The sequence below is a fragment of the Thalassophryne amazonica genome, chromosome 12 (genome assembly GCF_902500255.1).
Source record: "Thalassophryne amazonica chromosome 12, fThaAma1.1, whole genome shotgun sequence".
Lineage (NCBI taxonomy): Eukaryota > Metazoa > Chordata > Actinopteri > Batrachoidiformes > Batrachoididae > Thalassophryne > Thalassophryne amazonica.
The window spans coordinates 15,967,211-15,978,948 of record NC_047114.1 but is presented as its reverse complement, the minus strand read 5'-3'; the positions used below and the strand labels follow the sequence as shown (position 1 = coordinate 15,978,948).

The window sequence follows — 11,738 nt, the reverse complement described above, 5'->3', positions numbered from 1 at the left end:
CTTTCATACAAACTGTTTAAAGGGACATTACAGTGTTGTGGTGGAAATTACGGCAATAGTGTGGGACAACTACATTTTGTTTAAAAAAATTACAACAGTTGTATGACATTGAATACCCAAATTATGTTTTGATTATTTTACTGATATTTTATTGAGATATTTTAAAACATTAGAAAAAACGTTTCTTTACCATTCATTTTTATCATTGAAAATCAAAAGTCTGGGTGTGGGACAAGCACAAAATGGCAATATTTGCCGACGATGCTGAAAAAAGGTGAAAAAGTCATCATAGACTACTAGAACAAATTTCTTAACACACTTTCATTGTAAAGATAACTATAAAAGTGTGAAATTTCCCCTTTTTTCTGTTTTTCATACAATATGATCAAAGGACATAATAAGTGCCCGTAGTCTAAGAATCACCCACATGCGTGTACACACACGCACACACACACACACACACACACACACACACACACACACACACACACACACACACACACACACACACACACACACAAATTACATTATTCTCTCTACTCAGTTAGGTTTATTTTACTTAAGATGATATTATGAGTCCAGGGAAATGAAATAATTCCCTCAAAATAATTGAGTTGATTAAACTGATCAGGTTTTGTCTAAAGTAAGAATGAAATAAGTGACCTGTTGGTTCCTTGAAAAATGCACAAAACAGTGAATGTAGTCAAACATTTTATGTTATAAAGAAAATTTATTCAAAACTATATTTACAGATAGTAAAAAAATAAAATAGATTTGGAGATGACTCTGCAGGCTGCTGAGGGTCAGTGCTGAGGTGTCTTGACCTTTTTAACCTGCACAATAAATAAATAAACACATTCAGACTTTCTGTATGATGCCAGCTGCTAAAAACAAGAGTCACGTGTTCGATCTGACTGTTTCCTCACCTTCCTGTTGGGCTTCCATGTCGGGTGGAGCTCGTAATGTCGTCGGCTCTCGATTCTGGCCAGTTCGAAATATTCTTCTTTCTCTGTTGCAGAGAGCGAATGCCACTGCAAACACAAGACAACACACTGTCAGTTCACGCACTCACTGACACAATGATAAGATTGTGCACGTGAGGAGTGTGCACACTCACCATCTGTCCCAGAATCTTATTCACGATGGCACAGTCTTTCACCTTCTGCTGTGCCACCACAAGTGGGTGCTGCTTCTGTCTAAACACCATGAAGGCATTTGGGGGCTTTTTTACATAGGGTTTGGGATCAGCAGAAGTACTGGGAGGGGCGCTGGGTTCTGGAGGAACAGGAACACAGGCGGGATGAGCAGGAGTGCTAGGAGGGGTGCTGGGTTTTGGAGGATCAGTAACAAAGGCGGGACGAGCAGGAGTGGAGGAAGTCAGATAAAATGTGGGATGGACAAAAGTCAATAAAATGTTTTCAGCAGCAGGAGTGTTGAGCGCCTGGTACTGAGGGTTTCCAAGGTCCATGATCAGGAGATCATCCTGATCCTGAAAACACAAGCAAACACATCCAGCAGTTACAAAATATGATCTGCCCATATCTATCATAAATCCATCTCTCCATTCATTAAAACTCTTAAAGCGCATATCTCTGACAAATGAAATGTCAAATGAGCTGACTATTCTAAATAAATAAAGTATTATGAAACTATTGGTGTATTGTGTTTTATTTTTGGTGCCACATGTCCTGAGATATTAAGTCATAAACATGGAGAATTTAGGCTGATTTCACCTGCTGTTTTTAAACGCTCATGTCAGCCTGCAGGAATCGTTGGTTTCTGTGACATCACCTTAATTTTTTTACTGTTAGAATTAGGTGTTTTTCATGGGTTTGCAAGATGAATATGTGAAAATGGTGAACACGTGTGTTTTGGGAGCGTCCATCCAAAGCAGTCATGCTGTTTATTAGTTGCAGTTTTCTCATGGATAAGATTGTGAGGGGGAAAGTGGCAGCTTTTTCTAGCGCCTGCTGGAAAGACTGCAGAAATTAAGCTGCCACAGCTTCAAAAACTGATCTAAACAAGATCACTGCGCTCATAGAGGGCAAACCTCTGCAGACACGAGTTACCAATTTTGTTGGTGGAGCTAAGGATTCTATCCATTCCATTTGTGCAGGCAGGTGAACTCTAACAAAGCATGTTGCCACTCTCAAAAGTGTAGAACCGGCCGTGTTTGTGGTTTATGCCACATTGTATCATGTGAAGCTAAACTGTGCTAAATGACAGACAGCTGAACAATAATGCTACATGGCTCTGTGTGAACACATCAGCAGTAAAATCAGCAATGCACCTTTCAGGTTATGTTTTTATTACTATTTATTATGTATTTTTTACAGTATTTATTACATTTTTTACTGAATACACCGCAAGTTACAAAGAGGTAGAGAAGGACATATGTTGATCTTCAATGTACAAGCATTTGACTTGAAAACCAAATTAAAGCCATATTACATTTTGAAGACAAAAAGTGGCCGGATTGAGTGTGTGTACTGCATAAATCATGAAGTAAACATGAGGTGGACGAACTGGCCGTAAGTGAAGTGACCCTACGGCAGGTAAAAGTTGGCTCCTAAGGTTACGTAATATCTCTGGATCAAAATGGATGTGAATCTGTTTTGCCTTTTTGAGATGCACTCCATCAGCTCTATCAGGGCCCACACAAGTTAAAGTGCTTATCACCATTAAATAAAATGTCAAATGAGCTGACTATTTTAAGTAAATAAAGAATTGTGAAAATGTTGATGTAATGTGTTTTATATTTGGTGCCATATCCCCTGAGAAATTAAGCCATAAACATGGGAATTTAGCCTGATTTCACCTGCTGCTAATAAACATTCAGAAACATGAACCTCTCAGAAAACTGGGCTTTGATGACATCATATACAGTGAGAAAAATAAGTATTTGATCCACTGTTGATTTTGTAAGTTTTCCCACCTACAAAGAATGGACAGGTCTGTAATTTTTATTGTCGGTACATTTCAGCTGTCAGAGACAGAATCTAAAAAAAAAAAAAAAAAAAAAAGAAAGAAAGAAAAAAAAAGAAAAAGAAAAAAAATCACATTGTATGATTTTTAAATAATTAATTTAGATTTTATTGCATGAATGAAATATTTGATCAGCGACCAACAAGCAAGAATTCTGGCTCTCACAGACCTGTTAATTTTTCTTTAAGAAGTTCTCCTATTCTACACTCTTTTCCTGTATTAATTGCACCTGTTTGAACTCGTTACCTGTATAAAAAAAAACACCTGTTCAATCAATGTTTAATCACACCACTCAATCAATCACACTCCAACCTATCCACCATGGTCAAGACCAAAGAACTGTCTAAGGACACAAAGGACAAAATTGTAGACCTGCACAAGGCTTGGATGGACTACAGGACAACAGGCAAGCAGCTTGGTGAGAAGACAACAACTGTTGGTGTAATTATTACAAAATGGAAGGATCACAAGATGACTGTCAATCTTCCTCAGTCTGGGGCTCCATGCAAGATCTCGCCTCGTGGGGTAAGGATGATTCTGAGAAAGCCCATAACTACATGGGAGGACCTGGTCAATGACCTGAAGACAGCTGGGACCACAGTCACAAAGATTACAATTAATAACACACTACACCGTCATGGTTTAAAATCCTGCATGGCACACAAGGCCCCCTGCTCACGCCAGCACGTCCAGGCCCGTTTGAAGTTCACCAGTGACCATCTGGATGATCTTGAGGAGGCATGGGAGAAGGTCATGTGGTCAGATGAGACCAAAATAGAGCTTTTTGGTATCAACTCCACTCGCCATGCTTGGAGCATGAGAACAACCCCAAGAACACCATTCCAACCACGAAGCATGGGGGTGGAAACATCATTTATGGGGGTGCTTTTCTGCAAAGGGGACATGACGACTGCACCATTGTGAAGGGAGGATGGATTGGGTCATGTATCCCAAGATTTTGGCAAACAAGCTCCTTCCCTCAGTAAGAGCATTGAAGATGGGTTGTGGCTGGGTCTTCCAGCATGACAATGACCCCAAACACACAGCCAGGACAACTAAAGCGTGGCTCTATAAGAAGCATTTCAAGGTCCTGGAGTGGCCGAGCCAGTCTCCAGACCTGAACCCAATAGAAAATCTTTGGAGGGAGCTGAAGCTTGAAACTTGAAAAATCTGGAGAAGATCTGTATGGAGGAGTGGACCAAAATCCCTGCTGCAGTGTGTGCAAACTTGGTCAAGAACTACAGGAAACGTCTGACTTCTGTAACTGCAAACAAAGGTTTCTGTACCAAATATTAAGGTCTGTTTTTCTATTGTAACAAATTCTCATTTCATGTGATAAAATGCAAATTCCATATTTAAAAATCGTGATTTTCAGATTTTTTTTGGGGGGGGGGGGGATCTGTCTCTCACAGTTGAAGTGTACCTATGATAAAAGTTACAGAAGTCTCCATTCTTTGTAGGTGGGAAAACTTGCAATATCGACAGTAGATAGATAGATGGTTCAGGGTCACCTGATCCAGCCCTAACTATAAGCTTTACGAAAAAGGAAAGTTTTAAGCCTAATCTTAAAAGTAGAGAGGGTGTCTGTCTCCCTGATCTGAATTGGGAGCTGGTTCCACAGGAGAGGAGCCTGAAAGCTGAAGGCTCTGCCTCCCATTCTACTCTTACAAACCCTAGGAACTACAAGTAAGCCTGCAGTCTGAGAGCGAAGCGCTCTATTGGGGTGATATGGTACTACGAGGTCCCTAAGATAAGATGGGACCTGATTATTCAAAACCTTATAAGTAAGAAGAAGAATTTTAAATTCTATTCTAGAATTAACAGGAAGCCAATGAAGTAAGAAGCCAGAGTAAATGTAAATGTTATTAAGAAATGATCAGACAGAAGGGAGTTTTCAGGGAATACTGTTAAGTCTTCTATTTCCATACCATAAGTCAGAACAAGATCTAAGATATGATTAAAGTGGTGGGTGGACTCATTTACATTTTGAGCAAAGCCAATAGAGTCTAATAATAGATTAAATGCAGTGTTGAGGCTGTCATTCTCAGCATCTGTGTGGATGTTAAAATCGCCCACTATAATTATCTTATCTGAGCTAAGCACTAAGTCAGACAAAAGGTCTGAAAATTCACAGAGAAACTCACAGTAACGACCAGGTGGACGATAGATAATAACAAATAAAACTGGTTTTTGGGACTTCCAATTTGGATGGACAAGACTACGAGTCAAGCTTTCAAATGAATTAAAGCTCTTGTTACAGCTAATTTATTTAGTTTCTCACAATGTATATTTAGGATTTTCTAAAGTGATTCCAGCAGATTTAAACTGGAAACCACAATTTCCCATTAGACCAATGTAAATAAGTACTTTGAATGAAGTGCACCGTGTTTCACTTTTTTCAGTGTAGTGGATATCGTCCGTATCAATATAATCTTTCAAGTCAGCAATACGGGCATTGAAGTCACCACAAATATATAAAAAACATCCTCAAATGTGTACAACAATAAGAACAAATGCCCCAAAAAATAATTCAGCATTCCTTCCCCAGGTTGATATTTCAGGGGGCAGGTAACAGGAAATGATGACAAAGGAACACTGTAAAGTTTGGTTTTCAAAACATAAACACAATAATCCATCAAACACCTTAACCACAATAGTAACACAGAACTGGTCAAGAACAGAATTCCTTACAAAAATCCCCACACCACCCGAAGCCTTGACTGCTCTCCTGTGCCCAACACGGTTATGTCCAAACCACGTATATCCACTCAGTTCAATGTTCTGACAAGACAAATGCATCTTGTTTAGCAAAACAAAATCGGGATCAACATAATATAGTAAAACCTTTCGCAAGTCACAGTTTGATTCTGTCCATTAATTACTGTAATATTCTACTGGACTAAAGGAAAGTCAGTATTCACGAGCTGGGTGCATATCCCTCACATCATGTTCCTCCAGGGTTGACTCGCAGTGCGCTTGACCAAACGCCCATTTGCAGTCACATAAAAGTCTTTCCCGGCTCCAGTCTCTTTTGAAAAGGTCCTAAAGTTTAACTCCACGAGTCTTTCCACATGAGATTTAGCCGAGGACACAAAAACCCTCCGATATCGCTCTTTATCATTAAGGTTACCTTTGCATCATAGCACAGCCACCTTTGCCTCCACCAACGGCAGCTCCACCTTCACCAGACCAGGTTTAGTGCCTCACACGCAAATCCGCTCACCCGCAGCTAGGGTGGGCACCGGGTTGCAATCAAGGCCATCTCATAGCAAATCCAATACTGTAGACATTAGATCCTCATTGTCCTCCTGTGGCAGGCCCATTATGATGAGTGACACAGTAGGATCAAATCCTGGTTTTAGACATTTATTGGCAAGTTGCGCCTCCATTGTCTCCATTCTTGCGCTCATTATCCCCACCTCCAGCTCCAAATGATCTCACATTTCCTTTGCAGTTTTTTTCCAAATTCATCTTCATTTTCTCTTGACTATCTTTAGTTAGTGAGAAGTTTAATGTCTAGTAACTTCCTACCTGTGCATTCTGATAAGACTGAAATGATGGTTCTTGGTCCAGCAAGGTATTGGCATCAAATCTGATCAGCCAGCGCTTAGCTTAATGTGTGTTATACGTCATATGGGCAAAGTGAGGAATCTTGGGGTCATTTTTGATCCTACATTGTCTTTTGACCTCCACATTAGAGACATTACAAGGACTGCTTTCTTCCATTCGCGGATTATAGCGAAGATTTGTCTCATCCTGTCTATGGCTGATGCTGAGACTTTGATTCATGCATTTGTCTCTTCTAGACTGGACTACTGCAATGTTCTATTTTCTGGTTTACCACAGTGAAGTGTTAGGGGTTTTCAGCTGGTTCAAAATGCTGCTGCCAGACTTTTGACACAAAGCAGAAAGTTTGACCACATTATGCCCATTTTGGCATCCCTTCACTGGCTTCCAGTCACTGCAAGATCGGATGTTAAGGTTCTGTTTTAGTTTATAAAATTGTTCATGGACTTGCACCTCCCTATCTGGCTGACCTGATAAGCCCCTATGTACCAGCTCTGGCCCTGCATTCCCAGAGTGAATAAAAAGTCTGCCGGTCACAGAGCTTTCTCCTACCGTGCCCCAGTTCTGTGGAACGATCTCCCGGCACACATACGACAGTCAGATACTGTGGAGACTTTTAAATCATGCTTAACGACTCATTTGTTTTCCTTGTTTTATTATTAGTTTTATTGTGTTATAATGTGTTTTTATTCTTGTGTTCTTTTATGGTTTTGTCTTTTAATTTTTTAATTTATTTTTCTCTGTTTTTATTATGCTGTGTGAAGCACCTTGAGGCGATCTCATTGTGAACTGGCGCTATATAAATTAATAAATTAATACATTTGAAATTTTAATTTGATAGTTAAACACCATGTTTTACTTGTTGCTCTGAGGATCAGTGATGATATGTGCCTTGATTGTCAGTATATACTGTTGCTTGGGATGATATGTGCTGGAGACATTTTGTGCAGGTGCCTTTGAACGTCGCCATATATCGTTGTGGCAACAATATATGGACTGCAACAATATGTGCTTTAAGACTGTGTCACTATATAGTGATTTTGGCAGGATCTAGACATTTTCTGGTCCTAAAACTGTTGCCATGGTATTCATTGACCATGAAAACAGAGGTGTAGACAACTCTTTTGTGATGTTATCATGGATAGTTTTCTAGATATTGATGAAAACAGGTTTTTCTGTAATGGTGTCACTATTTAGGTGTTTTGGGCGGAAAAGCCACAGCTCAGACATGGTAGCAATGCATTTTTGTGATGTGTGTGTGTGTGTGGGGGGGGGGATGACCCTTCAGCCCATGAGGTCAAATGTTCCGACCCTTTTCACTTGAATAAATTTTTTGGGCTCCTGGCCTAATAGTCACTGAATCACCTCATGTGCCTCTCACTTTAGTGTTCCCGGATTCAGTGTCGACTCAACATTTAGCATTTCCTGTTTCAGTGTCGACTCTACACTGAATTCTCATGAGATCTACTCTTTCTCTTTTTAAAATTTTCTTTTCTTTTTTTAAATTGAGACAAACAAAAAGTTACACAAAAACCTTACAGAGGATAAACACAGCAGTGCAAAAACAACATAATGAAAAAGAGGTTAATGTCCTCTGCTGTAGCTCCAGGAATTGTTCAAGATTTGTACTGGTCCTGTTTCACTGTGGGCTCAAAATTTGGCACTTCCTGTTTCCGTGTCAACTTGCTACTGAATTCCCGCAAGATCCAACAAGATCTCCTCTATTGTCAATCTAGGAAGTGTTCTATATTTTACACTTCCTGTTTCACTGTGGGCTCAAAATTTGGCATTGGCTGTTTCAGTGTGAACTTGCCACTGAATTCCCATGAAATTCCATGAGATCTCGTCTATTGTCAATCTTCAACTTATATATCACTTCCTAAAAAAGTTTTAATTTGTTTTATGAAGTGATACCTTAGTTTAAATAACTTTAAACTAAGGTATCACTCCATAACAAACACTCTGAAAACACTAAGTTATTTAAACTAAAATAAAAAAGGATAATAAATAGTTTAAATTTCATATGGAATGATATGTTAGTTTGAAGGTTGAAATTCAAAAGTCAGACTACAGAAAAAAATAAATAAAATAAATTTGACATTATCTGCTTTTTGTGAACATGCAGGAGAAATTTCAGGATCACACTAATGTCATGAAGCTCGGCATTTTGAAGCCCATAATACAACCCAACCACTCACTTATGGTGTCATGTTGTTTCATAATTCAGACATTCAGACATTCAGAAACACCTACGGACATAATTTTAAGAAGCTCTAAGAAATTTCAACATGTTCACCACAGCAGGAGCATAAAGCACTTCAATCTGCAGAATAAGGACACATTTATTTATCAGTACATTTTACCCAGAATGCACTGGTATGTTAATCATATGCATTTAGTCAATCCACGGTTTCCTGCCAGCTTTTCTCTCTGAGTTTATTTATTGCTGCCGTGTTCCCTCTTTTCCTTATTAGATGTTTAAATTCCTCCATTATAAGTGCTGCTCTCAGGCAGTGAACATCACTCTTTACATTTTGTCATTGTGAATCCAGTTGATCTGTGTTCGACCTCATGGGCTTCCTCTAAATAGATGACATTAGTGGAAAAATTGTGGAGTCTGTGGGTGGTGAGATGAAGTAATCACAAATACTTTTAGACTGCACTCCTGATCTGAGCCACGAAGAACAACTATCAATCAGAATTCAACTTGTTGCAGTTGAGGATGCCCCAGAAAAAAAGAGCATTTTATGGGGTTCCTTGAGACTCGGAGAGCTCAACATCTCCTTTGGAGACTGTAGGGGGCAGTCTGATGATCATGGTGCAAATATGGAAGGGAAGAGGAAAGAAGTCCAAGTCAGATCTGTAGAAATAAATCAGAGCTGTGTTTGACTGTGTGACGTGTATATAAATAATAATATTTCTGTCTTGGTGATGGTTCAATTTGTTTCTTAAACTTGGTTAAATATGTTGGGTGGGGAGGGGGGTATTCAGTACCATAACAGAGCGTGGTGTGTCGGTGGTTCTAGTCCCGTGGCAGGAACATTGTCAGATTAAGACGATACTTTCAGGGATCATTTCTATAGTTACTGATTTGAGAAATGTGTTTTGAAAGTGTTTGGTTTCACCAACCACAATGTAGAGTCCTTATACTTCCTCCTGTGCATGAAATGGACAGAAAAAATGATATGTTTCATTTGTTTTTTTGTCTTTGGTGATTGTTCATAGTCTTGTCTCGGGGCCGATGAGAGAAGGAGTATGGTCAGAGTGGTTCTAACACTGCGTATGGGATTTGGTGTGTAGAAATCAACCAAAATATGTTTCCATTATCAGTAGGTGTAGTGTGTTATTAAAAACAGTGACGGATACTTAAAAACCAACAAAAAAATGTGTTTTTGAGGTTACATTTGTTGTTTGCATGGCATTTAATGATACATTTCTGTTGGCAGTAAAGTTGGAAAATCCATTATCTGGAAAGTGTGGATTCACTTAGTGAATCCACAGAAAATGACACTAAATTTAGGACAATTTTTCAATTAGTTCATAATCAATCGTTAATAATATCATCTTGTAAACACCATCCATATAATAAAAGAGTGTGTGTGTTAGTCTTAGTGTTAGTGTTAGCTCGCACACGTACATTTTCAACCTAAGGGCCCCAGTGACCTCCCCATTGATGCTCCCAGTCATCACACCAAGTTAGGTGTTGACTGCATAATTACTGTGGCTGTACATAGTGGAGCAGGTCATGATCTAACATATGAGGTTGACCGTGTGTGTGTGTGTGTGTGTGTGTGTGTGTGTGTGTGTGTGTGTGTGTGTGTGTGTGTGTGTGTGTGTGTGTGTGTGTGTGTGTGTGTGTGTGTGTGTGTGTGTGTGTGTGTGTGTGTGTCCACTAAAGGGTGTAACATGTATTTGTATTGAACCATTTCAGTACGGGACATTCAGTTCGGTACAGGGTTGTGCACAGATTAGTTTGCGTTGTGTGTTTACATTCAGTGTTGCCAACTTAGCGACTTTCTCGCTAAATCTGGCGACTTTCCAAACCTTCTTGACGACTTATTTTCTCAAAGCAACTAGCACCAAATCTAGCTACTTTTCCTGGCGTTACCAGAGACTTTTCTGATGTTTGGTGACTGAAAGTGAAAGTCTCTGTTGTCACTGAGCGGCAGCAAGCCCTGGCCTTGAGAAGTTATTTTATTTTAATAAGTGATGGCCAATTATAATGGCAAAATAAATAAACAAACCAAGATTCAAGTTTATTTGTTGTTCTAAATATTTTAAAGGTGGTTTTACTCACTTTTTTCCTCTCCCACAATGTTTTTGTTTTCAAAACTTTATTTAAAAAGATATATTAACAAACATTAAACAAACAGTTAATAGATAGAAAATAAAATAAATTGTACAAAAGTAAATGGCATCTTTAACATCAATTCTCTTAAACAAACTCCTAATAGAGTGTGACAGTTTTGTTCAAGTTCATTTTTCTGGCAAAAAATATGAAGGTTGAATAAAATTGAACAGGGCTTCATGCTGGAACAGTTGTGCTGCTCTTTACTTGTGGAAAGGTTTTGTTAAAAACTGTTTACTTGGAATGTATTTTTATAATATTTCATACATTTGTCATTTATTTGAGAACATTTTATTTAACTTATTACCAGGCAGCACTTTGCAATTATTTCATTTTTCTGTTTGTATAATGTTACAATAAACTGTTGGTTTAAACAACAAGCAAATTTCGGTTTTGCATTTTGTTCCCATACTGTACCGAAAATGAACAGAACAGTGACCTCAGAACCGAGGTACGTACCGAAACGTGATTTTTGTCTATCGTTACACCCCTAGTGTTTGCACATGTACGCTTTCAACCTAAGGGCTCCAGTGACCTCCCCCTCGGTGTCCCCAGTCATCAGACCAAGATTGGTGTCGATTGCATACATACATACATACATACATACATACATACATACATACATACATAGATTGCCTTTTATATTTATAGATCACAACGCGCTCACTGGAGCCCTTATTTTTGCAGTTCATGTGGTGCTCAGGTCAGGTAGTAAGAATCACACTTTACTTACTACGTAGTAGCGGCTGGCTAGGAAGCACTTTATTTATAATCCGAACGGACCAGCGAATGCCACGTACAAGTCAAGGCGCAGGTTTTTTAAAATGTACCTGCTGTG

The 11,738-nt window shown here is 39.0% G+C and overlaps 1 non-coding gene across 1 annotated transcript; it reads left to right on the top strand.

Annotated features, from left to right (window-relative positions):
- The first annotated feature begins 9,604 nt into the window (after window positions 1–9,604).
- On the top strand, window positions 9,605–9,821 carry LOC117522718. The gene has a single exon (XR_004564306.1). It is a non-coding gene; the product is annotated as a small nucleolar RNA U3 (small nucleolar RNA).
- The last annotated feature ends 1,917 nt before the right edge of the window (window positions 9,822–11,738 follow it).